Source organism: Sapajus apella, unplaced genomic scaffold, assembly GCF_009761245.1.
Source record: "Sapajus apella isolate SASKATOON/1434 unplaced genomic scaffold, GSC_monkey_1.0 scaffold42, whole genome shotgun sequence".
Lineage (NCBI taxonomy): Eukaryota > Metazoa > Chordata > Mammalia > Primates > Cebidae > Sapajus > Sapajus apella.
Window position 1 is genome coordinate 19,572,663 of NW_022436982.1, and position 27,425 is coordinate 19,600,087.

Genomic DNA, 27,425 nt, shown 5'->3' on the forward strand with positions numbered 1-27,425 from the left:
CCTTTAGATTGAATTTTTCCTATATTTGCTTTTCATATTAATACTTTAATAATTTACTTATTTAGATGTAACAATGTAATAATAGAATTTTTTTTCCCATAAAACACGGATATTTTATTCCAGCTCTAGGAAATGAAAAAAAAAAAAAAAAAAAAAAACAGAGGGAAACACATCTTTCCATACACCATTCTAATTTAACTGACTAATTCAGGGAAGCTAGAGCAGAAATATATGTTTATACATATAAATATGTATGTCTTTATACATACATAGATGTATTTTCAGATTTTAGTCTCACTGGAGTTCATGTCGTCATTTGTTGTTGTTGTTTTTTAATAAATGCCCTTAAAGGTCACCAAATGCAAGCTAAAACTTCTATCTATGCCTCCTCATCAATCATTTAATATCGTTTGCATTGCATTCACAATTTCTGTGTTAACCACTTATTTAATTTATCAAATTGCACATTTGGAGATGTAAGGGGAAAATTTGTTTTAGGTAATACTCTATGTATCAATTACCCATTACATGATTTTTTTCACCATTATTTGCAACTTCACACATCTTGTAGTTTTCTATGTAGTCTCTCTATGCAGTCTACTTCAGCTTCTAGTGCTGTACGTGTCTGTATCTTCTGGGTGGGGCTGCCCGTGATCCATGAGCTTGGGGTCGGGCATAAACTGTGTAGCACCTGAGGTGGACACTGATTTGGTCTTTGCTTCAGAGCTGAGTTCTGTTGGCAAAGGCACTGAGTGTTGTTTCAAGACATGAGTTGTTTTTCCAGATACTTGTATTTCGGCAGAGGATCCTAGCTTAGTTTTTTCCTTAGGTTGAGGAAGTGACTCTTTTTTGTTGCTTTTCGTCCACAGTGATTTGACTGTTTCAGAAATTTGCTGGCTTGTAGCATATATCTTTTTCCCTGTTACCTTAGCAATTATTACCGACTGAACTGGGTAGCAAACAGTTGCTCCTAAAGTGGCCAGTCCCAGAGGATAAGTAATTTTCTTAAACTTAGAACCTTTTCTCGCTGAAACCAAACCCACCAATCCTGAAACTGTAATAACTCCCATTTTCGGAAGAAAACCTTGAGGAGGATTCTTCAGATAGACATAAGCATCTTTTCCAAATTGTACTGTATCCATTATCCCGTTTTTCACAAAGACATAAACACCCTTGCACCAGCTAACATAACGACCAGTTGCAGTGCGGACAGAAGCAAAGCCCATTTGTAAATGACCAGGCTGCTCTTCAACATATTTAGACAGGAGCGGCGGTGCCGTATATATGGGGAGCTGCTCTGGTTTCACTAGCTGCTTTTTGGATTCCTCTTCTTTGGTTGCATGTACACTTACAGATGCATAAATCAGACCTGTAGGCACGGTTGTCAGTTTTCCCATCCTGATCGCCGCCATGTCTACGACACTTTCGGCCAAGGTTTTCAGACGGACCAATAATAGAATTTTTCAGATGTAATCTGTATTTTACATCCTGAGTGAGGATCAGTTGGCAATATATATCTGAATTGAAGTGAATTATAGTCCCATATATTGGGGTTTTGCCTTCTTTTCCTTCTCCACAACCTCCAGCCTACATCCTTGTCCATTTCACCATGATGGAGACTCCAGCAATGTTTTTCATGAAATGTGAAACACGCCTTCCGAGCTGTGTGAGAAAATTCTGGCTGGACTCTAGTACTTCTGGGAGGAAAGAAAAAGAAATGGCTGTTTGTAAAGTGGTCATTCAAGATAAGTCAGATTGAAGAAACATCCCCAATGTTCCAAAATAAACAAATCTTGAATTGATATATCTTATTAATATTTAGAAAAGACAAATTAGTCTAATTTGAAATTTGAAGAATGATACAATGGTGCAATGATATTTTAGTTTTTGTAAAAACTTTGCTTAACAAGTCCATGTTAGACATACTCAATACTCTTTTTCTATTAAGAAAGGCATTTTTTAAGATAGAGTCTTACTCTGTCACTTAGACTGGAGTGCAGAGGCAGGATATTAGTTTACTACAACCTCTCCCTCCCAGGCTCAAGCAATTCTCCCATATCGGTCTCTCGAGTACTTAGGACTACAGGTGTGCGTCACCATGCTTGGAGAATTTTTGTGTTTTTGGTAGAGACAGGGTTTTGCCACGTTGCCTAGGCTGGTCTCGAGCTCCTGGGCTCAAGCAATCTGCCAACATTGGTCCCCCAAAGTTCTGAGGTTACAGGTATGAGCCACTGTGCCCAGCCTCTATTCTTATCAAACACCCTAGAACCTTATCTGGTATCTCACTAACTCAGCTCTCTTAAACTCCCATTTCATTATTTTCTGTTATTCAGGCATCTACACGGCACAGGAACTGAAATGTCACAAAGAAGTATTAATGTTATGTGGTGACGGTAAAGAGACAAAAGGAAATGTTATCTCAAAGTTGCCTGTGCACTGATTAGTTTTGTCTGTGAGAAACCAATAACTGGAATATGATTGGGTCAGACACAAGGAAATCTGGGGCCAGACTCAACTCTCTTCCTACCTGACTGTATGACTTGTGCAGGCATTCTGTCTTTCTAGGCCTCAGTTTCTTCTTCTGTAAAAAGAGAAAGTTCAATGAGATTACTGGTGTGGGTTCTCTAGCGCTGATATTTTCTCCTTCAGCGTTCAAAGAATCTAATGGCACATCTGGAATTGATTCACAAAAGAAAGGGTAAACATACCATTTGCCCCACCCGTATAGCCTCAAACTACTGTAACTTTTCATAGTCACAGAATATCCCTTCTCAGATGATACCATAAATTCAGAAGATTATACTGGGCTTCTCTGTAACTTTTCTCTAATGGGCAAAAGGAAATTACTCCAATTGAATTTGCATGCTTGCAAACAACCAATCTGTGAAACCAGGGAACTTCATCCAATCTCTTTGTCTTTAAAAAATGTTTCTTAAAGGGCCCATAGTCTACTTATGGCCCTGGCATAATTTGACTAGTTTTTAAGACAAAGGAAAATTGTTTCTTCCTTTTATCTGTGTAGAGAATACTCTAAATGTAAAGCAAATGTAATCTAGATGCATTGTTCAAAATGTTATTCTATTATGTTTTGAAGGGTACATTTTGACTAAAACTGTGGCAGTTCTGAAAGATGCTGTTTCTTTTGATAATTTTTGGAAGATATATTTTGTTTCAATTTTGAAATAAGTATGTATTCACTGGAAGTTGCCAAGAAATGCACAGAGAGACACAAACTTTCCCATGGGTTTTCCATAGACTGACTGTTGGCCACAATATAAGAGAAGACATGAGTACACACAGAACTAGGAACATGAAAAGCATAACATGATATACATTTCATTGTGCTAACTGAAAAACAGCAGTGACAGCATTAAACCTCTGTACATAGTAGTTGAAAACCATCTTAAGAATAAATGATTATGACTAGGTGCCGCGGCTCATGCCTGTAATCCCAGCACCTGAGGAGGCTGAGGTGGGTGGATCACTTGAGGTCAACAGTTTGAGACCAGCCTGGCCAACACAGTGAAACCTCATCTCTACTAAAAATACAAACATTAGCCAGGCGTGGTGGCACACGTCTGTAATCCCAGCTACTCAGGAGGCTGAAGCACGAGAATTGCATGAAACCGGGAGACAGAAGTTGCAGTAAGCCAAGATTGTGCCACTGTACTCCAGCCTGGGCAACAGAGTGAGTCTCTGTCTCAATAATAATAATTATCATCATCATCATCATCAATGATTGTTAAAGGATAACTAGCAAATATGGAAGAATTTGAGTACATGGGGATTTAAAAATGTTAGAAAGAAAATGAATAAAAGAGTCGTGTTCTGAGAATTCGAAATTTAAAATACACCTCGAGGCTATTGTAAAGAAACTAAAAAAAAAACCATATTATTAAAAACACACAAAAAAAGAATCAGGAAATGTTACTTTTAAAATTATTCAATAAACTACAACTATCCTCAAAAAGTCAAATAAAGCTGCATTTTATTGTTAACTGCAGTTTCTTCTGGATTATGGTACTTAAGTGAGTCTTCTTATGTTTCAATTTCTCTAATACTCTAATTTTATTAAAAAAGCAAACATTTTCTATTGTTATCAAAGCAAAAAAGAATCTAGCAAAGAATTACATAAATTATCCACTTCATTGGCTTTGTAACTTGGCTAAAGGACCATTCACTCTGCCTTCTTCAGTATTGACACCTTGCATAAGTACAGTACAATGCCAAAACCAGGTGATCCCATTAGTACAATCCACAGAGCTTTTTCAGATTTCACTTTTTAAACATAGACTCATTTGCATCTGTGTTCAATGTAATTGTATCATATGTAGTTTCATGAAAATGTATTTAAAAAATAAAACTATAAAAAAATTTGTATTTGGGGCATGTACAAAATATCAATAGTGCTTTTCTCTAACATTAATTTCTTCTAAAGGAGTTCTGCTTTCAATAATAATTGAACATCTTAGTTATTCAACTTGTTAAGCTTGTACTGAGGCAGCCAGTATTTGTGGATTTAAGATCCTGTAAAAAAATAAAAAGGGAAAATTAAGATAAACCTGGTATTCTAGGCAAATTTTTCTCCTTGATATATGCACTTATATATAAGGGGCATGGGCAGGAATGCTGAGATGCTCAGAGTAAAGCATCAGTTTGGGCCGGACAGGGTGGCTCATGCCTACAGTCCCAGCATTTTGGGAGGCCGACATGGGTGGATTGCTTTAACTCAGGAGTTCAAGACCAGTCTAGGCATCATGACAAAATCCCATCGATACAAAAAATACGAAAATCAGCCAGGCATGATGGTGCATACCTGTGGTTCCGTCTACTTGGAAGGCTGAGGCAGGAGTATTGTTTGAGCCCAGGAGGTTGAAGCTATAGTGAACTGTGATCATGCCACTACACTGGCACAGTGAGATGCTGGCTCTTCCTTACTATTGATATTTTGTACATGCCAAAAATACAAAATAAATAATAAGAAAAAGATTGAAAGAGCCATTGTTTGGAATGAGATAAAATGCTAATTTATACTAGATTCCTATAAGTCTAGAGCACATAGCATAATCTTTTAACCACTTTAAAAGGGTAAAATAACAAATAAAGCTTATTAATAAAGGGGAAAATGAAATAATAAAATGTTAATTCAAAAGAAAGCCAGAAGTAATGAAAAATAAATGTAAAATAAGTAGAAAAAAAGTATTAGATTACAGATTCAAACTCAGATAAATGAACTAATCTCCAATTATAAAACAGAGATTGTGATCCAGTTTCATCTCAGTAGTCTTGCTTTTTCATCCTTCTATTGTAGTTTTTCAAATTTGGATTTTTCTTTCTTCCAGATTTTTAAGAGAGTATCCACTCATCTCTTAGCTTTTCCTGGAATTCCTTTGCTTGGTGAAATCTAATCTATGAGACAGAACAGGAAAATGGGAGGAGAACAGCATTTTGCATCTATCTATGACACTTTGGCAGTGAACGTGGAAAAAATCTCTTTACCTCCTTAAGCTTCTATTCCTTCGTGTAAAAGAGAAATCCACTGGAATTGGTTTTCTCCAAGCCTTTTCCAGGCCTAGGATTCCTTTCATCATGGGCTCTGTACCTATGCCATGGTGCTAAAGTTTGTCACAATCTCTTATATTTTCAATGCTGTTGAGAGGAATCCCAAAAAACTAAAACTTCAGGTGTCATCCCTCTCTGGTCACATATTCTGTACCCACAATACCTCAAATACAAAACATAAAGTAAACTGTGTGGCAGGAATGTGGTAGGAAGGTAAGACATACCGTGGTGGAGGGCTTACTGGCTTAGGGTTCAGGAGAACTAGGTTCTGAGCTTGATTCTGCTCTTAGTTAGCCATGTGATATTGGGCAAGTCATGTGATTTCTTAGCTTTGCCAGAGAATTAGAAAAGTATATTGGAAAATATTTTATATGTCATAAAAAAGAACAAGAACAATAAAAAACTTTTTTACTTACAAATGACTTCAAATTAAAATATATGTAACAGATTAGAAAACTATTTGCAACATATCTAAAGGACAAAGGATAAAGGTCTGTAAAGTATCCAGAGATATTATAAATCGATAAGAAACAGGAAAATAAACCAATAGAATATTAATAGAGGCTGTGAACAGGCATTTTGTTGCTAATTTCAGACAATGTTACATGTAGAAATGCTCAATAGGAATTTGTTGTTCATCCTCCTGCTGTTAGATATAAGTTCAACTCACCTTACACAATATAGAAGCCTGTTAACTCAGTATTTTGATTCAAGGAACTTCACTCTGATGTTGTATGAAAGCAATGGAAGTAGGACTAAGAGGCATGGATGAAGACTATACTCACTCTGCAGTTTTAGACAATCCACCAAATCCTACCTCCTTCCCTAGGAGACTGGTGTATAATAATATTTGCTCAATTTTCCTGATCAAATACAATAATAAGAAATTAATTTGTGTTTTGCAGACACAAAGTGTTATTATTATTGAAGTACTTTATAAAGTAAACTCTAAAGAAGTCTACAAATGTGATTGGTGCCAATAAGAAGGAACTAGAGGCGAGAATGGAATAACTGTCTTCCGTTCACCAGTTACTGCGTTCCAATATCTGAACTCTGCCAATGCGATATGCAACATGTCAAAAGGTGGCTGTGGATGGGCGCGGTGGCTCATGCCTGTAATCCCAGCACTTTGGGAGGCCAAGGTGGGTGGATCACGAGGTCAATAGGTTGAGACTGCCCTCAGCAACATGGTGAAACCCTGTCTCTATTGAAAATACAAACAATTAGCTGGGTGTGGTGGCATGGACTTTACCCAGCTACCCAGCTTGTAGTCCCAGGAGAATCGCTTGAACCAGGGATGTGGAGGTTGCAGTGAGCCAAGATCGTGCCACTGCACTCCAGCCTGGCAAGAGAGCGAGACTCCATCTCAAACAAACAAAAGGTGGCTGTGATGCTTTTCTCCTTTTAATGTTCATATATGCTTGCTCTGCATACCTTATCCTCCCCTGTGTGTTCAAGAACTTCAAGTTATACAAATAATCCAAAAATATATTCTTCAAATAAGCAAACTAAAGTAGGCAGAATATATGAAAAGTAAAATCTTCCTTCATCCTTTCTCATCCAACTTTCCCCTTCTTGGAGAGAAATTTGGAGTGCATCTTTCTAGATCTTTTTTTCCCCCACATCTTTATATAAGTATTTAGGTGTTTTCTTTTCCACAAAAGTAGTACTGTTCTCGTGTTCTGCAACTTGCCTTATTGTGCCGGTTAACATAAGAACATGTTTTACAGATCAGTTAGGAGAAGTAAATATAACATATTTGATTATTCTTAATTGTTGCATATTATTCCATAAAATAGATAAACTATTAATGTTATTAAAGATGTTTCGACTAATAGTTGGACAATTAGGTTGTTTAAGGTTTGTGTAATTATGTGAGAGTATTTTGGCAAGATAGATTTCTGAGAATGTAATTGATCAAGCAAATGTTTATTACATGTAATTAGATAAATATTGCCAAATTATCTTCCAAAGGCAGAGTTTAGGTTTTCCAGATTGCACTCCCATCAACGAAACATGAAATGTCTTTTTCTTCCACACCCTCACAACAGTACACATTCTCAAAATTTAATTTTGGCTCATTTCATGAGAGAAAATAACTCCCTGGTTAATAATGAAGTGAAACGAAATTTTACACATGCTTTCTATATATTCTTGTATTTCTTCTTCTGTGAATTGCCTGTTTATATCCTTCATCTGTTTTCTTTTGGATGATTTGTCTGCTTCTTACTGATTTGTTAAAATCTCTTTACAGTTTTTGAGCCTCTATTTTTTGTCCTTTATATATGTTGCAAATATTTTTGACCTATTATAGGTGTTTCAATTTATTAGTAATATCATTTGTCATAGAAGTTTAATTTTTCATTCTTTTTGTTCTTTTTTGTGAATTCTGTGTTTTTCCATGTGCTTTTCCAATATTTTTATTGTTTTGTTTTTTATATTAAGGGTTTTTTTTCAGTAGTCTGGAATTCTTTTGGGGATAGGATAGGATTAAAAGTTTAACTTATTTTTTTTCCAAATTGATAGGAAATTGTTTCAAAATGGTTTTTAAACTAATTTAGTACTTTCCATGGTTGCGGAATCTAGCATTTTGTATATTAAATTTCCATTTACATGTAATTCTATCTCTGAAACTCTAATTAATTGTGTAAGCTTTTATTATAGTACAGTTTTAATTATGTATCTTTTCTTCTTAAAACTTTGAATATTTATCTTTTTCTAAAATAATTTTTAGCCATCTTTTAGATCATTAAAAAATTTTCTCCTCTGATCTATTAATTTTGTAGAATTATAGTAATGGAGTTCCTGATGTTGAACTATCCTTGTGCTTCTGTGAAAATCCTGTTTGGCTGTTGTTTTCAGACAATGCTGGATTAGATTTTCTTACACTGAAGATTTTTTCATTCATGTACCAAATGACATTGACCTCCATTTGGAGTATATTCTTCCAAATATTTGTTTACACATTTGCACAAATGGCCTTATATTTTAAAATAAAGATGATTATATCAGATTTTTTCCCATGTTTTTCTATGCTTTAGACACAATTTGGAGAAAGTTTTCCATCTTCTATGCTTTGGAAACAATTAGACAATATAGGGATGATCTGTCCTTTGAAAGTCAGATATCTATGCCCATTATGTTGCCTGAGCTAACTCTAATTTTAGAGATAGATTTTTATTTTGATAGCGATTATTGCATTTTAGGTGGCTATATTTAAACATAATTGCTTGGTTTTGAATGTTCTCATTTTTCATATATAAATGCTGCTTAAGGTTTGCTGGTTTCATTGCTTTATTAGCCAGTACATCTCCTGTAAATACCTTACTATGAGCTTACCACTTCTCCATCAATTATGTCCCACAAAATGACTCAATATAGGAATCATACGTTAGAGTAAAACAAGCACTAAGCCTTTAGTCTTCATTTTCTCAGTATCAGTTTTATTATCATTATTTAGTTTACTACCACTACTGTTTTCAGAAAAAAAATGGATTGTTTTTGACTCTCCTTCTCCCAAAATGTCACTGAAGATCACTTTAACTTTAATATATGAAGATTAAAAATGTAAATATTACTTCCCTAATTTAGCTAATAATGATTGACCATAAATTTAAAAATAAGCTTGATTAAAAATTAGTTACAAAATAACAAATTATAAAAGTAACGACGTGCTTTGTTCCACAAATTTTTATATGCTTTTGGCATTCAGTTAACTAACAAAATGCCAGGTGTTGTCACATGTCATACCACATGTAATTCATCATGCAATTTCAACAACCCTGCTAGTTCCTGCACTATTCAAGGAGATTTACTGCCTGGTCACGGTCTTGGATGCAGCAGCAAAGTCAAACTCATTCTAAATACCTGCTTTTACTTTCTGTATTTGTTGTGGTGCAGTAATAAAATATTTTTAGACTGGCACCAGAATGCTGGCCAGTGTTGTGCCATACTGTTGTAGGTCGCCTATTTAAGTGGTAGAATCAAGATTCCAACCAAGGAGTGTGCACTGTTCTCTTGCTTTCTCAGTGGGGTGCTTTTGGACTCCTTGGAATCCTACTCTGCCATGATCAGCTGTTTTGCCAGCTCCTTCCGTGTACATGGGCTTGGAACCAGACCCTCTGTAAAAGGTTCAGTCTTGTTAAGCCCTTCTCCCTGGAGGTCATCAGATCCCCTTAGATGAACATTTGGGGACTTAACTTGTTTTCTAGACCATTATTAGCTGCTGGCAAACACGCATTTCCCTTTCTCCAAATCTAAAGCCAAAGACAATCTCCATCTACTACTTGCTTAAACTGGGCTCTAGTCCTTCAACTCACCAGGGAGAAGATATCAGGGATTCTAGCAGAGAGAGAAGGCATTACTAGTGATGTTTAACTGTCCCACTTGTTATCAATTTTCTTTTCTTTATTCTTTTTTTTTGTTTGAGATAGAGTCTTGCTCTGCTGTTCAGACTTGAGTGCAGTGGTGCAAACATAGTTCACTGTAGTCTTGACCTCCTGGGCTCAAGTGATCCTCCTGTCTCAGCCTCTTGAGTAGCTAGGACTACAGTCATGGACTACTATGCTTGGCTAATTTTAAACACATTTTAGAGAGACAGGATCTCAGTATGTTTGCCCAGACTGGTCTTAGACTCATGGTCTCAAGTGATCCTTCTGCCTCAGTCTCCCAAAGTGCTGAGAGTATAGGCATGAGCCACCATGCCTGGCCCGTATCAATTTCTTGGTAATAGAACTATGAAAATGATTAGGCGTTCTTCTCTTTATTCAGTATCCATCTATAGCTGCTTAGTCCCACCCCCTCCTAATTCTTCCCTTCCCTTCTTATATAGATTATTAGAAACTACAACCTTTTGCAAATTGTTTTTTTTAAAGCAGATTCCCTACAAATAACTATAATTAAAAATTCAAAATTTTGATTAGGCTTCATGTTTGATAGGAACTGTTTATTTTTCCTCTCACAATATCTAATAAATATTTTATCTAATAAAACTCCATCAAGATATATTTAGGATAGAGAATGAAATGCTGCTGACCAAATTATAGTCCTTCAGATTATTTAATTGAGACTGGCTTATTTCAAAGCAGTGGCCATCAGGAGGAAGAGGCTGTAGATAAATACTGAATTACTTAAAAAATAATTGTGCTCCTCATCCTCCCCTTTTTTAATCACAAAAGTAATGAATATTCCTGACCAAGTACAATATATTTTACTAAGAAGTAAAAGGGAAATAAGTTTCATCATCCTAAAGCTACCACCCAGAGAAAATAATTTACTATATAACCTACCAGAAATTTTATTCAAGTTTATACCTATAAATATATTGAAAAAAGTGTCCATTTCATCTGTGTATATATTTGTATCCTGAATTTTTTACTCACTGTTATGAACATATCAGTAAATAAAGGTTTGCCTCAAAGTGGTCCAATGCTATTTCATTATATGAGGGATTACAGTTTACATAGTCATACTTGTATTATTGGGTATTTATATTGTTTCTAATTTTTCACTACTTTAAATACACTGTAACAAAAATAATTGAAGCATTTTGTTTTAAATATTTGGTGCTAATTATATAACGCATCTCTGGGAAAGGAGAAAACACTCAAGCTATTAAGAACTCCTGCTGTACTGGCGGGATTTGATGACAACACATCTCACAGGAAATTCTCTGCTCCCAGACATGGGCCCCTGGGCTTCCTGCCTGGGTAGCACACCAGCAAACATCACGGGAAGGTGAAGAGTTTCTCTAAGGATTACCCTTCCAAGTCAGTCCACCTTATAGCGTTCCTGGTTTATAAGGCTGGCATGACCTACATTGTGTAGGAAGTCTGTAGGCCAGGATCCAAGGTGAGCAAGAGGTAAGTAGAAGCTGAGCCATTGTGAAGATGCCAGCCATGGTGGTGGTAGGCACTGTGGGCTATGTGGAAACTCCTTGAGGCCTCCACACCTTCAAGACCACCTTTGCTGTGCACATCCATGATTAGTGCAAGAGGTACTTCTATAAGAACTGGCATAAATCTAAGGAGAAGGCCTTTACCAAGTACTGCAAGAAATGGTAGGATGAGGATGGTGAAAAGCAGCTGGCGAGGAACTTCAGCATGAAAAAGTACTGCCAAGTCATTTGCATCGTAGCTCGCACCCAGATGTGCCTGCTTCCTCCACTCCATAAGGCACCAGATGGAAATGCAGATGAATGGAAGCACTGTGACTGAGAAATGAGACTAGCCCCAGAAGAGTCTAGAGCAGCAAGTACCTGTGAACCAAGTGTTTGGGCAGTCCGTGATTATCAATGTCACTGGGGTGACCAAGGGCAAAGCCTGCAAAGGGATCACCAGTCATTGGCACACCAGCAAGCTGCCCTGCGAGACCCACTGAGGGCTGCACAAGGTTGCCTGTGCTGGGGCATGACGTCCTGCCCATGTTGTCTTCTCTGTGGTTTGCCCTGGGCAGAAAGGCTACTACCACTGTATGGAGATCAACAAAAATACCTAGAAGATCATCCAGAGCTTCCTTATTAAGGACGGCAAACTGATTAAGAACAATGCATCCACTGATTATGATCTGTCTGACAAGAGCCTCAGTCCTCTGGGTGACTTTGTCTACCATAGTGAAGTGACCAATGACTCTGTCATGCTGAAAGGCTGTGTGGTGGGAACCAAGAAGTGAGTGCTCATCCTCTGCAAGTCTTTGCTGGTACAGAGCAAACAGTGGGCTCTGGAGAACACTAGCACCACCTCCAAGTTGGCCATGGCGGCTTCCATACCCTGGAGGAGATGAAAGCCTTCATGGGACCACTCACAAAAGATGGACAGCAGAAGAGAAGGATCTTGAAGTCAGAAACAGATGGTGCAGCTAGTAGGTTCTCAACAGGAGCTATTTTTTTCACTGAAAAACAAAACAAAAACTCTGAGTCGTAAGGTTGGTTGATGTCATTCATTTTACTTTGTGCTTTATAACTTCCATTTTATAAGACAAAACATAAAACATAAAAATACTCTACAATTATAACAAACCACTCCCTATATCTAGAACTGCAATATGCATTTGAAGGTGGGCAAACCTAGGCCCCAGCTGCTCACACCCCTAATTCTCCACCCTACATTCTCTTATGCTATCTAGTCATGTGGCCTTAATTTTTGTCAAATTTTTCTCCTTAAAAACTAAGAGATAAAAATTCAAAGCAGAGATTTGATATACAGCCACCTTGTTTTATTGCAGTTCACTTTGTTATACTTTACAGATACTGCATTTTTTACAAATTGAAGTTTGTGGTAACCCTGTGTCAAGCAAGTCTACTGGTGCCATTTGGCCAGCAGTATGAGCTCACTTCATGTCTCCATGTCATATCTGGATGAGCCTTGCAGTATTTCAAATTTATTATCATTATTATATCTGTTATGGTGATCTGTGATGTTACTACTGTAATTCTTTTGGGGTACCACAAACCACACCCATATAAGATGGTGAATTTAATTGATAAATGTGTCTGTTCTGACTGCTCCACTGACTGGCAGGTCTCCATCTTTCTTGCTTTCCCTGGGTTTTCATATTTACTATGACATAAAATATTGAAATTAGGCCAATTAATAGCCCAACAATGGTCCCAAAGTGTTCAGATGAAAGGGAGATTCACATCTCTCACACTTTAAATCAAAAGCGAAAAATGTTCAAGCTTAGTGAGGAAGACATGTTGAAAGCTGAGACATGCAGAAGCTAGGGCTTTTGTGCCAAAAAGTTGGCTAAATGGTTAATGCTAAGGAAAAATTCTTGAAGGAAATTAAAAACGCTACTGAACACATGGACAATAAGAAAGCAAAACAGTTTGATTGCTGATGTGGGGAGAATTGTAGTGGTCTGGGTAGAAGATCAAACCAGCCACAACATTCCCTTAAACCAAAGCCTAATCCAGAGCAAGGCCCTAACTCTCCTCACCTCTGTGAAGGTCAAGAGAAGTGAGGAAGTCGCAGAGGGAAAGTTTGAAGCTAACAGAGGTTGGTGCATGAGGTTTAAGGAAAAGCCACCTCCATAACATGAAAGTACAAAGTGAAACAGCAAGTGCTAATGTAGAAACTGCAGCAAGTTGTCTGGAAGACCTAGCTAAGATCACCAATAAAGGTGGCTACACTAAACAACAGATTTTCAAATGTAAATGGAGCAGCCTTCTCTTGCAAGAAGATGCAATAGACTTTCATAACTAGAGAGGAGAAGTCAATGCTTACCTTCAAGGGACAGGCTAACTTTCCTTTTAGGGGCTCAATGCAACTGGTGACATTAAGTTGAAGCCAGTGCTCATTTACTCTCCCCAAAATCCTAAGGCCCTTAATTATTCTGCTAAATCTACTCTGCCTGTGCTCTATAAATGGAACTACAAAGCTTAGATGACAGCACATCTGTTTACAGGATGGTTTACTGCATAGTTTAAGCCCACTGTTGTGATCTACTGCCTAAAGAAAATATTCCCTTTAAGATATGACTGCTCACTGACAACACACCGCAGTCAGCCAGAACTCTGATGGAGATGTACGAAGAGATTAATGGTTTCATGCCTGCGAACACAACATTCGTTCTGCAGCCAATGGGGCAAGGAACGATTTCAAATTTCAAGCCTTATAATTTAAGAAATATGATTTTCAAGGCTACAGCTGTCATGGATAGTGGCTCCTCTAATGGATCTGGGTAAACTAAGTGAATAACCTTCTGGAGGGACTTCCATTCTGGATGCCATTAAGAAGAATGGTGATTCATGGGAAGAGGTCGAATATCAACACTAACAGGAGTTTGGAAGAAGTTTATGCCAATCTTTATGGATGATTTTGAGGAGTTCACAACTTTAGTAAAGGAAGTAACTGCAGATGTGGTGGAAAGAGCAAGATAATCAGAATTAGAAGTGTAGCCTGAAGATGTTACTGAATTTACATAACCTCATGATAAAATCTTAACAGATAAGGAGTTGCTTATGGCTAAACAAAAAAAGTGGTTTCTTGAGATGAAATCTCCTCATGAAGGTGCTGTGAACACTGTTGAAAGGACAGCAAAAAATTTAGGATTTTTAAAAAACATATATATACTTTATTGCATTTTAGGTTCTGGGGTACATGTAAAGAACACGCAGGATTATTGCATAGGTACATACATGGCAATGTGGTTTGCTGCCTCCATCCCCATCACCTATATCTGGCATTTCTCCCCATGTTATCCCTCCCCAACTCCCTACCCCTCACTGTGCCTCCGATAGTCCACCCCAATAGACCCCAATGTGTGATGCTCCCCTCCCTGCGTCCATGTGTTCTCATTGTTCAACACCTGCCTATGAGTGAGAACATGCAGTGTTTGATTTTCTCTTCTTGTGTCAGTTTGCTGAGAATGATGGTTTCCAGATTCATCCATGTTCCTGCAAAGGAAACAAACCCATTGTTTTTTATGGCCACATAGTATTCCATGGTGTATATGTGCTACACTTTCCCTGTCCAGTCTATCATCCATGGGCATTTGGGTTGGTTCCAAGTCTTGGCTATTGTAAACAGTGCTGCAATGAACATACATGTGCGTGTGTCCTTATAATAGAATGATTTATAATCCTTTGGATATATACCCAGTGATGGGATTGCTGGATCAAATGGAATTTCTATTTCTAGGTCCTTGAGGAATCGCCACACTGTCTTCCACAATGGTTGAAGTAATTTACACTCCCACCAACAGTGTAAAAGTGTTCCTATTTCTCCACATCCTCTCCAGCATCTATTGTCTCCAGATTTTTTTTAATGATCGCCATTCTAACTGGCATGAGATGATATCTCATTGTAGTTTTGATTTGCATTTCTCTAATGACCAGTGATGATGAACTTTTTTAATATATGTTTGTTGGCCTCATATATGTCTTCTTTTGAAAAGTGTCTGTTCATATCCTTTGCCCAATTTTGAAGAGGGTTGTTTGTTTTTTTCTTGTAAATCTGTTTTAGTTCTTTCTAGATTTTGGATATAAGTCCTTTGTCAGATGGGTAGATTGCAAAAATTTTTTCCCATTCTGTTGGTTGCCAGTTCACTCTAATTGTTGTTTCTTTTGCTGTGCAGAAGCTCTGGAGTTTAATTAGATCCCATTTGTCTATTTTGGCTTTTGTTGCCAATGCTTTTCGTGTTTTAGTCATGAAGTCCTTCCCTATGCCTATGTCCTGAATGGTTTTGCCTAGGTTTTCTTCCAAGGTTTTTATGGTGTTAGATCTTATGTTTAAGTCTTTAATCCATCTGGAGTTAATTTTAGTGTAAGGTGTCAGGAAGGGGTCCAGTTTCTGTTTTCTGCACATGACTAGCCAGTTTTCCCAATACCATTTATCAAACAGGGAATTCTTTCCCCATTGCTTGTTTTTGTGAGGTTTGTCAAACATCAGATGGTTGTAGATGTGTTGTGTTGCCTCCGAGGCCTCTGTTCTGTTCCATTGGTCTATATGTCTTTTTGGTACCAGTACCATGCTGTTCTGATTACTGTAGCCTTGTAGGATAGTTTGAAGTCAGGTAGCATGATGCCTTCAGCTTTGTTCTTTTTGCTTAGAATTGACTTGGCTATGCAGGCTCTCTTTTGGCTCCATATGAAGTTTAAGGTTGTTTTTCCAGTTCTGTGAAGAAGGCCATTGGTAGCTTGATGGGAATAGCGTTGAATCTATAAATTACTTTGGGCAGTATGACCATTTTCATGATATTGATTCTTCCTAACCATGAGGATGGAATGTTTCTCCATCTGTTTGTGTCCTCTCTTATTTCCTTGAGAAGTGGTTTGTAGTTCTCCTTGAAGAGGTCCTTTACATCCTTTGTTAGTTGTATTCCTAGGTATTTTATTCTCTTTGTAACAATTGTGATTGGCAGTTTATTCTTGTATTGGCTCTCTTTAAATCTGTTATTGGTGTATAGGAATGCTTGTGATTTTTGCACGTTGATTTTGTATCCTGAGACTTTGCTGAAGTTGCTTATCAGTTTAAGGAGATTTTGGGCTGAGACATGATGGGGTGTTCTAAATATACAATCATGTTATCTGCAAATAGAGACAATTTGACTTTCCTTTTTCCTAATTGAATACCTTTTATTTATTTTTCTTGCCTGATTGCTCTGGCTAGAACTTCCAATACTATATTGAATAGGAGTGGTGAGAGAGGGCATCCTTGTTTAGTGTCAGATTTCAAAGGGAATTCTTCCAGTTTTTGTCCATTCAGTATGATATTGGCTGTTAGTTTGTCGTAAATAGCTTTTATTATTTTAATGTACATTCCACCGATACCTAGTTTATTGAGGGTTTTTAGCATTAAAGGCTGTTGAATTTTGTCAAAGGCCTTCTCTGCATCAATTGAGATAATCATGTGGTTTTTGTCTTTGGTTCTGTTTATGGGGTAATTACGTTTATAGACTTGTATATGTTGAACCAGCCTTGCATCCTGGGGATGAAGCCTACTTGATCATGATGGATAAGCTTTTTGATGTGCTGTTGCAACCGGTTTGCTGGTGTTCTATTGAAGATTTTTGCCTCTATGTTCATCATGGATATTGGCCTGAAGTTTTCTTTTCTTTTTGAGTTTCTGCTGGGTTTTGGTACCAGGATGATATTGGTATCATAAAATAATTTGAGGAGGATTCCCTCTTTTTGTATTGTTTGGAAAAGTTTCAGAAGGAGTAGTACCAGCTCCTCTTTGTATGTCTGGAAGACTTCCGCTGTGAATCCATCTTGACCTGGGCTTTGTTTGTTGGTAAGCTATTAATTGCTTCCTGAGCTTCAGCCCTTATTATTGGTGTATTCAGGTTTTGATTTCTTCCTGGTTTAGACTTGGGAGAGTGTAAGTGTCCAGGAATTTATCCATTTCTTTCAGGTTTACTGGTTTATGTGAATAGAGTTGTTTGTAGTAATCTCTGATGGTGGTTTGTATTTCTGTGCAACCTGTGGTGGTATCACCTTTATCGTTTGTTATTGCATCTGTTTGATTCTTCTCTCTTTTCGTTTTTAATAATCTGGCCAGTGGTCTATTTTGCTGATCTTTTCAAAAAACCAGCTCCTGGATTTATTGATTTTTTTGAAGGGCTTTTTATGTCTCTATCTCCTTCAGTTGTGCTCTGATCTTAGTTATTTCTTGTCTTCTGCTAGCTTTTGAATTTTTTTGATCTTTCTCCTCTAGCTCTTTCAATTTTGATGATAGGGTGTCAATTTTAGATCTTTCCTTGCTTCTCATGTGGGTATTTATTGCTATAAATTTTCCTCTAGACACTGCTTTAAATGTGTCCCAGAGATTCTGGTATGTTGTGTCTTCATTCTCATTGGTTTTGAAGAACATCTTTATTTCTGCCTTCATTTCATTGTTTATCCAGTCAACATTTTGGAGCCAGTTGTTCAGTTTCCATGAAGTTGTGCCGTTCTGAGTCAGTTTCTGAATTCTGAGTTCTAATTTGATTGCACTGTGGTCTGAGAGACTGTTTTTTATGATTTCCATTGTTTTGCATTTGCTGAGGAGTGATTTACTTCCAATTATGTGATCAATTTTAGAATAGGTGTGATATGGTGCTGAGAAGAATGTATATTCTGTGGATTTGGGGTGAAGAGTTCTGTAAATGTCTACTAGGTTTGCCTGGTCCAGGTCTGAGTTCAAGTTCTGGATATCCTTGTTAATTTTCTTTCTCGTTGATCTGTCTAATATTGACACTGGAGTGTTAAAGTCTCCCACTATTATTGTTTGGGAGTCTCTATTTGTAGGTCTTTAAGAACTTGCTTTATGTATCTAGGTGCTCCTGTATTGGGTGCATATCTATTTAGGATAGTTAGCTCTTCTTCTTGCTTTTACATTACATTTGCCATTGTGTAATGCCCTTCTTTGTCTCTTTTGATCTTTGTTGGTTTAAAGTTTATTTTATCAGAGAATAGGATTGCAACTCCTGCTTTTTTTGCTCTCCATTTGCTTGGTAGATCTTCCTCCTTTCCTTTATTTTGAGCCTATGTATACCCTTGCATGTGAGATGGGTTTCCTGGATATAGCACACTGATGATTTTTGACTTTTTATCCAATTTGCCAGTCTGTGTCTTTTGATTAGGGCATTTAGCCCATTTACATTTAAGGTTAATATTGTTATGTGTGAATTTGATACTGCCATTTTGATGCTAGCTGGTTGTTTTGCCCATTGGTTGATGCAGTTTCTTCATTGTGTTGATGGTCTTTACCATTTGGTACGTTTTTGGAGTGGTTGGTACTGGTTGTTCCTTTCTATGTTTAGTGCTTCTTTCAGGAACTCTTTTAAAGCAGGCCTGGTGGTGATGAAATCTCTGAGCGATTGCTTGTTCGTAAAGGATTTTATTTTTCCTTTGCTTAGAAGCTTAGTTTGGCTAGATATGAAATTCTAGGTTGAAAGTTCTTTTCTTTAAGGATGTTGAATATTGGCCCCCACTCTCTTCTGGCTTGTAGGATTTCTGCTGAGAGAGCCACTGTGAGTCTGATGGGCTTTCCTTTGTGGGTAACCCGCCCTTTCTCTCTGGCTGCCCTTAGCATTTTTTCCTTCATTTCAACCCTGGTGAATCTGACGATTATGTGCCTTGGGGTTGCTCCTCTTGAGGAATATCTTTGTCATGTTCTCTGTATTTCCTGGACATGAATGTTGGCCTTCCTTGCTAGGTTGGGGAAGTTCTCCTGGATAATATTCTGAAGAGTGTTTTCCAGCTTGGATTCATTCTGTCTGTCACATTCAAGTACACCTATCAAATGTAGATTAGGTCTTTTCACATAATCCCATGTTTCTTAGAGGCTTTGTTCATTTCTTTTTACTCTTTTTTCTCTCATCTTGCCTTCTTGTTTTATTTCATTGATTTGGTCTTCAATCTCTGATATGCTTTCTTCTGTTTGGTCAATTTGGCTATTGAAATTTGTGTATGCTTCATGAAGTTCTTGTGTTGTGTTTTTCAGCTCCATCAGTTCATTTATATTCCTATTTAATCTGTTTATTCTCATTGGCATTTTGTCAAACCTTTTTTCAGAATTCTTAGTTTCTTTCCACTGGGTTAGAATATGATCTTGTAGCTCAGAGAATTTTGTTATTACCCACCTTCTGAAGCCTGTTTCTGTCAATTCATCAGACTCATTCTCCATCCAGCTTTGTTCCCTTGCTGGTGAGGAGTTTTGATCCCTTGGAGGAGGAGAGGCATCCTTGTTTCGGGCATTTTCATCCTTTTTGCTCTGGTTTCTTCCTATCTTTGTGAATTTATTTACCTGTGGTCTTTGTGGTTGGTGACTTTCAGATGGGGTGTCTGAGTGGACATCCTTTTTGTTGCTGAAGAAATTATTTCTTTCTGTTTCTTAGTTTTCATTCTAACAGTCAGGCACCCTGCTATAGGACTGCTGGAGGTCCATTCCAGACCATTCTTGCCTGGGGATCACCTGCAGTGGTTGCAGAACAGTAAGGGTTGCTGCCAGTTTCTTCTTCTGTTATCTTTGTCCCAGAAGGATACCCACCACATGTCAGCCTGAGCTCTCCTTTATGAGGTATCTATTTGGTTATATGGGGGTCGGGGAGCTGCTTGAGGAGACAGTCTGACCCTTATAGGAGCTCAGGTGCTGAGCTGTGAGCTCCATTGTTCTGTTTAGAGCTTCTGGGCAAGTACGTTTAAGTCTGCTGCAGTGGAACTCATAACCACCTTTTTTTCCCCAGGTACTCTGTCCCGGGAAGGTGGGGCTTTATTTATTAGTTCCTGTCATTCTGCTGCCTTTTTTTAGGGATGCCCTGCCCAGCAAGGAGGTAGCCTACTCACAGTCTGCCAGCAGAGGTGTGGCTGAGCTGCCGTGGGCTCTGCCCAGCTACTGTGCGAACTTCCTTGCAGTTTTATTTATAGGGGTATAGTTAGAACTGCCTTGGTAATGGCGGTCTGCCTCAGTAATGGCGGACTGCCGCGGTAATGGTGGATTGCCTTGGTAATGGCAGACTGCCTTGTTAATGGTGGACTGCCTTAGTAGTGGTAGACTGCCTCAGTAATGGTGGGCACCCTTCCCCCCACAGAGCTGGAGCATCCCAGGTCCAGCTGTGCTTGCTGTGAAACTCTCAGTCCAGAGCATTTCAGATTGCTGGTCTTTGTGGGGTTGGGACCAGCTAAGCCAGATCACCTGGCTCCCTGTTTCAGCTCCCTTTTTTTCAGTTGAACAGGTGACTCTGTCTCCCAGGCATTTCAATCGCCAGTTGAAATGGCGGCCGGATTTGTGTGAGTTTTTGTGCAGAGACCCACTGCTCTGGCAGAAACAGCCACGCTGGAGACTTGTGGTGCTTTTCCACCTGGGAATCTCCTGGTCTGTGGGCAGTAAAAATTCATTTGGGAATGCAGTGATTACTCACCCTCGATGTTTTCGCTGGGAGCTGCAATCCAGAGCTGTTCCTATTCAGCCATCTTGGATCCTCTATGAGTACTCTATAATCAGAATTTAGGATATTACATAAACTTAGTTGATAAAGTAGTGGCAGGGTTTGAGAAGATTGACTCAAATTTTGAAAGAAGTTCTATTGTGGGTAAAATGCTCTCAAACACGTAGCATGCTACAGAGAATTTTTCATGAAAAGAAGAGTCAATTGATGTAGCAAACTTCATTAATGTCTTATTTTAAGAAATTGATGCAGCCATCCCAGCCTTCAGCAACCACCACACTGATGAGTCAGCAGCCTTCAACACAGAAGTAAGACCCTCCACTCTTAGCAAGATTATAACTTGCTGAAGGCTCATATGATCATTAACATTATTTATCAATGAAGTAGTTTTAAATTAAGCTATGCACATTACTTTTATTTGGACATAATGTCATTGCATACTTAATATACAATATAGTGTAAACATAACTTTTCTATGTACTGGGAAACTGAAACATTTGTGTGATATTTGCTTCATTGCAGTGGTATGAAACCAAACCTGAAAAGTCTCCAAGATATGCCTATACTCAGAGCAATTGAACAAACAAACAATTGGGTGCTCAATTTTGTGAGTGTGCTAATATGAATAATTGGACAAGAAGCTATTACTGTATTTATTGTTTCCTCTGTGTCAGCTTTTAAATATTCATTATTTTACTCAATCTTTACAATACCTCTGCAAAGCTGATGTCCCAGATGAGGAAATTGAGTTCTGGGGAAATCATGTGATTTAATCAAGATGAAACCTAGTAAGTGACAGAGACAGATTGGAATCCAGGGCTTTGTGGCTTCACTACACCTCCTTCCTGTGGATTAGCACAGCCCCTAATCTCAGAGAGTTCACAAAACAGCCAAGTAATGAAGAAGTTATGGCTTACTATGATTCATTTGCCTACATACTTGTAACTTGCCTGTTTACTTTTCTCTAATTTGAGGGGGAAACCCAGGTAGTTCTTTCCCACAAGGAAATGCTATTCTTAAGCAGATTGAAATGGAAATAATTATAATGAGAATATGTTTGTGTAGACAATACCTGCATGGTGTAACAAATAATATATCCCTGGGAGATAGGCACTTTCAAGAATTATAAGCAATCTTAAAAATTCGCCAAATACATATGATCACCACTTATTTAATGATGATGATAATAATAATAGTTTTAAAATCTACCATCACCACAAACAAGAATAATTTACTCACCTCCTTCTAAGGTTGAAAAAGAGTAAGGATCAGATGAGGTTTGGAAATAATCAGCAAGCCTGATTATTTTTAAAATAATCAGGGTCAGTTCATTTTAATAAGTTGGGAAACATCTTTAGTACATGATGTTTTTTTTTTTTCTTTTCTTTTTCTTGCTCTTTTTTTTTTTTTTTTTTTTAATGGAGTCTCACTCTGTTGCCCAGGCTGGAGTGCAGTGGCATGATCTTGGCTCACTGCAACCTCCACCTCCTGGGTTCAAGCAATTTTTCTGCCTCAGCCTCCCAAGTAGTTGGAATTACAGGCACCTGCCACCATGCCCAGTGAATTTTGGTATTTTTAGTAAAGATGGAGTTTCACCACGTTGGCCAGACTGGTCTCAATCTCCTCACCTCAAGTGATGTGCATACCACAGCCTCCCAAAGTACTGGGGTTACAGGTGTGAGCCACTGTGACTGGCCCATGATGGTATTTTCATTTCAGCAACCATACAAGAGCAAATGTACTTAAATAAATATATACATATTTCTTTTGATATTAAAATCTATATACACTTAAAGCAAGACACTTAGTTAAGATCCTCCTGGTTGGATTTGTTTCCCAGGCAGCCAGAGAGGGTTCCTGCCGAGTCCTCCTGGAAGAAGAGTGTCTTAGGAGTCTTTCCTTCACGTCTCTGTTTCTTCATCTCCTTGGACCTTCCTGCTTGAAAGAAATGACAATGCTTAGCTTGAAGAATAGATGCCTTTTAAATAAGATATTAACCAGTTCAAGTTCTGTTTGAAATGCAACACATGAACAAACAAATAGGAACTTTTTTTCTGTTTAAATCTAGAGATCAGAAATAATACTACCAAGTGAGAATTGTAGATAGACAAATTTTATTTCATAAGAGAGCTCAATATACCAAAAGCTGTGATATGGTGAAAAGAGGACCAAGATCAGGCCTAAAGTTTCAATTCTAAGTCCTCCCCTTACTGCTCATTTCATAACCTGCCTAGACCTCAGGTTGTTTATCCAGGCAACAGTGAAAAATACTTGCCCCATCTACTTCTCAGAATTGCTAATGATGATGACATGAAACAGTATATGTGAAAGTCCCCTTTGAACACTGGTATGTACAATTTGTTACCATTGTTGTGGTCGATATTATTATTAACTTCCACAATGCTTGATATACCTTGGCACTTGGTTATAACTCGTTTCTGTTGTTTTAGTCACATTCCCATAGCCAAGAGCTGGAGTTTTGGAGCTCTGGTGTTCGGGCTGGGAGGTTATGTGAACCTGTTGAAAAATGATGGCTGATACCCAAAATAAGAAGATGAGAAATCTGTGGGCTGCTTACCTCCAGTCTGGGTTTGTCACCCTTAGCCAGCTGGCCAGATTCCCTCTATAGCCCTGACCCCTATGTGTCAACAGGAGTTTCTGTGCTCAGAAAAGAGGAAAGGGTAGGAGATTTCTTAAACTCACATTATCATTAAAAATGGACAGACATTCACCAAAAAACCCAAAGCAAGGTTGATGACAAAACACATTACAGTTGGTCTGTAATTTCCAGAGAACGAGGATGCAGCGCTAGTTTTTATTTGGGTGGGGGTGAGGCAGTTAGAAAGACCTTTTCTCACAGTTGGATGAGCTTGGAGACCTTGGCCTGGCCACCCAAGTCTAGGTTGAGATCCAGACAGACATGGAAGTACAGGTTCTTTGGCCTTATGGTTGTTCGTGCATTTTTTGCCTCCACAGTATTCTACCTAAGGATCGGTCAGGACTTGATGGAAAATTATTTCTCTGAAGCTGTTTCTGAAATTCCGCAGAGTAATAATACAGCCTGTTCACACAGCAGATGACCTTCTGGGTTCAGGTTTAAGAAAGGCTCTCTCCTCAGAGAAGGGCCAGCTTGGTATTGTCCCCGGGCACCAGGGCCTTCAGAGTTGAATGTCTGAGAAATGTCAGTGTTGTAGTCTTTCCTTTTGAATTGCATGATTGGATTATTTTGCCTGCCTTTCTCATTCTTTCTTCTCTTTATACAGTCATTTCCCACTCATACTTATACATTTTCAGTCTTCAGAATCCCACTCCTCTTTCTTTCCTCTTTAGATCTGTTACTTAAAGGATACACACCTTCTGCAAGTGATGTGTTTTTGTTGTTGTTGTTGGTTTTGTTGTTGTTGTTGGTTTTGTTGTTGTTTTTGAGAAAACAAAACAAAATATTTTTTTGTATCTAAAATATCATCAGGATATTTTTATCAAGATAAAAAATATCAAGATATTTTTTGTATTTCTCTCTCTGTTGCCCAGGTTGAAGTGCAATGGTGGGATGATAGCTCACTACAGCCTCAAATTCCCAGGCCCAAGTGATCTTCCCACCTCAGCCTTCCAAGTAGCTGGGACTATATGTTTGCACCAGTATGCCTGGCTAAGTTTTTAAATTTTTTGTAGAGACATGGTCTCAGTATGTTCCTTAGGCTAGTCTTGAAGTCTTGGGCCCCAGTCATCCTCCTGCCCCAGCCTACCAAAGTGCTGATAGGTTAACTGTTTTGTGTCCTATTTTGCTTATCTGTAAAGTGGTAATAAGGATCCTCACTTACTAGAGGTTGAGGGCAATTTATACCTATTGATTCCCTTTCCTTTCTTTTCTTATATTTTCCTCATTAGTTTTCTTTAAATTTTCCTTCCTTCCTTCCCTCCTTCCTTCCTTCCTTCCTCCCTCCCTCCCTCCCTCCCTTCCTTCCTTCCTTCCTTCCTTCTTTGAGAGAGGGTCTCACTTTGTCACATAATCAGAGCTCACTGTAGCCTCTATTTCCTGGGCTCAAGTGATCCTCGCACCTCCACCTCCCCAGTAGCTAGGACTACAGGTTGCCCACTACCATACCTGGCTAATTTCTAAAAAAAAAAAAAAAAAAAAAACTGTAGCAATGTGGGTCTTACTATGTTGCCTAGTCTGACCTCAAATTCTTGGGCTCAAGCAATCCTTCTGCCTTGGTTTCTCGAAGTGTTGAGATTACAGGTGTGAGCCACTGTGTTTGGCCCTACTTTTGCTTTTTTTTTTTTTCTCTGCCTCTCCCTCTCTTTCTTATGTTCAAAACTGTCTCTCAACAACTTAGCTTTATGCTTTTAGTAAGTCACTTTGGAACATTCTCCTTGGCTGCTATGGCAGGTGGTGTGGCTGCCCTGAGCAAGCCTTTCAGAATTGAAGGTAGAGGCTAGGCACAGAGGCTGACACCACAATTCCAGCACTTTGAGAGGCCAAGTTGGGTGGATTGCCTGAGCTCAGGAGGTTGACACCAGGCTGGGCAACATGGTGAGATCCCATCTCTACTAAAAATACAAAAGATTAGCCAGGCATGGTACTGTGTGCCTGTAGTCCCAGCTATTTGGGAGGCTGAGGCAGGAGAATCTCTTGAACCTGGAAGGTAGAGGTTGCAGTGAGCTGGGATAGCGCCACTGCACTCCAGCCTGGGCAACAGAGACTCTGCCTAAAAAAAAAAAAAAAAAAAAAAAAATTAAGGCAGATTGCACTTACCTGTGGTCTTCTACCAGTGTTGCTGAACCTAAGGATATCACAAACGCAGTGTGATTTGATGGTTTACATGTCTTCCCATGCTCAATTGCTACTGGCGGCATTTTCTTTTTTCAATGGTAATTAACCAAATAGAAAGTAGTTTGGAAGTCTTGTCAACAACTAGAATTATTTTATTCTTGATATATTCAGCAAAAAGTCTTTCCCTTTTGAGGATGTAGCTTGCAACACCCTTTGATTCCTAATAACATATCTAACTCTGCCTTCTCCCACCTACTTCTCAGTGTCCAATTCGTTGGAGCTACACAATGTTGACACTTTTATGTACCTTCGAAAACATAGACTAGATTTAACTGAAATGACTCAAACGTTCAGGGAAGTGTTCTTCGCCAGGAACATGATATGGTTTGGCTGTGCCCCCACCCAAATCTCATCTTGAATTGTAACTCCCATAATTCCCATGCATTGTGGGAGGGAGCCTGGGGGAGGTAATTAAATCATGGGGGTAGGTCTTTCCCATGCTATTCTTATGATAGTGAATATGTGTCATGAGATCTGATGGTTTTAAAACAGGGAGTTTCCCCACACAAGCTCTCTTGTCTTGTCTGTTGCCATGTGAGACATGCCTTTTACCTTCCACCATGATTGCGAGGCCTCCCCAGCCATGTGGAACAGTAAGTCTAATAAACCTCTTTCTTTTGTAAATTTCCCAATCTTGGGTATGTCTTTATCAGCAGTGTGAAAACAATACAACCAGTAAAATTGATTGAATTAGAAAGTGAGGCTCCACGGTTAGAGCTAGCTGGGACCACTCAGCTTTTGCTCATTCTGTGTTCCCACCACACGCTGGGTGCTAAAACAGGCATCAAAGGTACACTGGTGGGCAAGGAATCTTCTCTGCTCCTAAGTGGTCACCAATTAGTGGGAGTAAAAGCAGGTAAATGGACGGTTTCTCTACCTGTACTATAGGTAAACTCAGAATTTGGGAAGAGTACTAGTGGTCATGGGCATCTTCTCTACCTGTGCTCCAGGTAAATCTAGAATTTGGGAGGTATACTAGTGGTGGTGACTGGCAGACATCCTGGGTGTGTTCGTGGGCCAGACTTTCCAAGGAGAAACACCTGACTTGAATCCAAAAATGGATGAGGGGAATTTAGATTTGAAATGTACTAGGCATGGAGAAAGAAAATTTTCCAACTGGAAGGAGCAGCCTGTTCCAAGGCCAGGATATGTGAACGAGAGAATGGTGCATGTAGGGGTTCAGGTAGCTCTGTTGGGCAGGACTGGGGAGTGTGGTAGCAGGGACTGGCAGGAAGAGAGGAGGGACATGGAGGCCGGGAAGCCTTGACTGTTATGGGAAGTATTGAACGTTTTCCTGTAGGCAGAAGGAACCCTTGAAGACTCTTAAACAGGGAGAAAAACGATCACATATGCTACCTGAGTAACCTCACTCAGTTTTAGTAGAATCATCCACCAACAGGAGAACAAGACTGGACACAGGAATCCCAGCCAGGAGGGTAGCTATCAACATGGCGACACCTGGAATTGCTGGGGAGCTGCAGAAAGTACGGATGCCTCTGTTCCACCCACAGAGACTCTGATGTAATTGTCTGAGATGTAGCCTGGGCTTTGCAATTTTTAAAAGCTTCCCAGGGAATTCTCATATACAGCCAAGACTGAGAACCACTGATTTAAGAGAGATAGAAATGAAGGTACTGAAGGACTGTTAGGCTGGCTGGGC

General features: G+C 38.8%; 1 long non-coding RNA gene and 1 pseudogene across 1 annotated transcript; both read right to left on the bottom strand.

The window, feature by feature from the left end:
* Nucleotides 1-443: 443 nt before the first annotated feature.
* On the bottom strand, nucleotides 444-1,439 carry LOC116565955 (annotated as a pseudogene).
* Nucleotides 1,440-13,548: 12,109 nt separating this feature from the next.
* LOC116566158 lies at nucleotides 13,549-27,105 on the bottom strand. The gene is made up of 3 exons (XR_004275763.1): nucleotides 27,095-27,105; nucleotides 21,272-21,274; nucleotides 13,549-14,009 (listed from the first exon to the last, which is right to left on the bottom strand). It is a non-coding gene; the product is annotated as an uncharacterized LOC116566158 (long non-coding RNA).
* Between the last annotated feature and the right edge of the window lie 320 nt (nucleotides 27,106-27,425).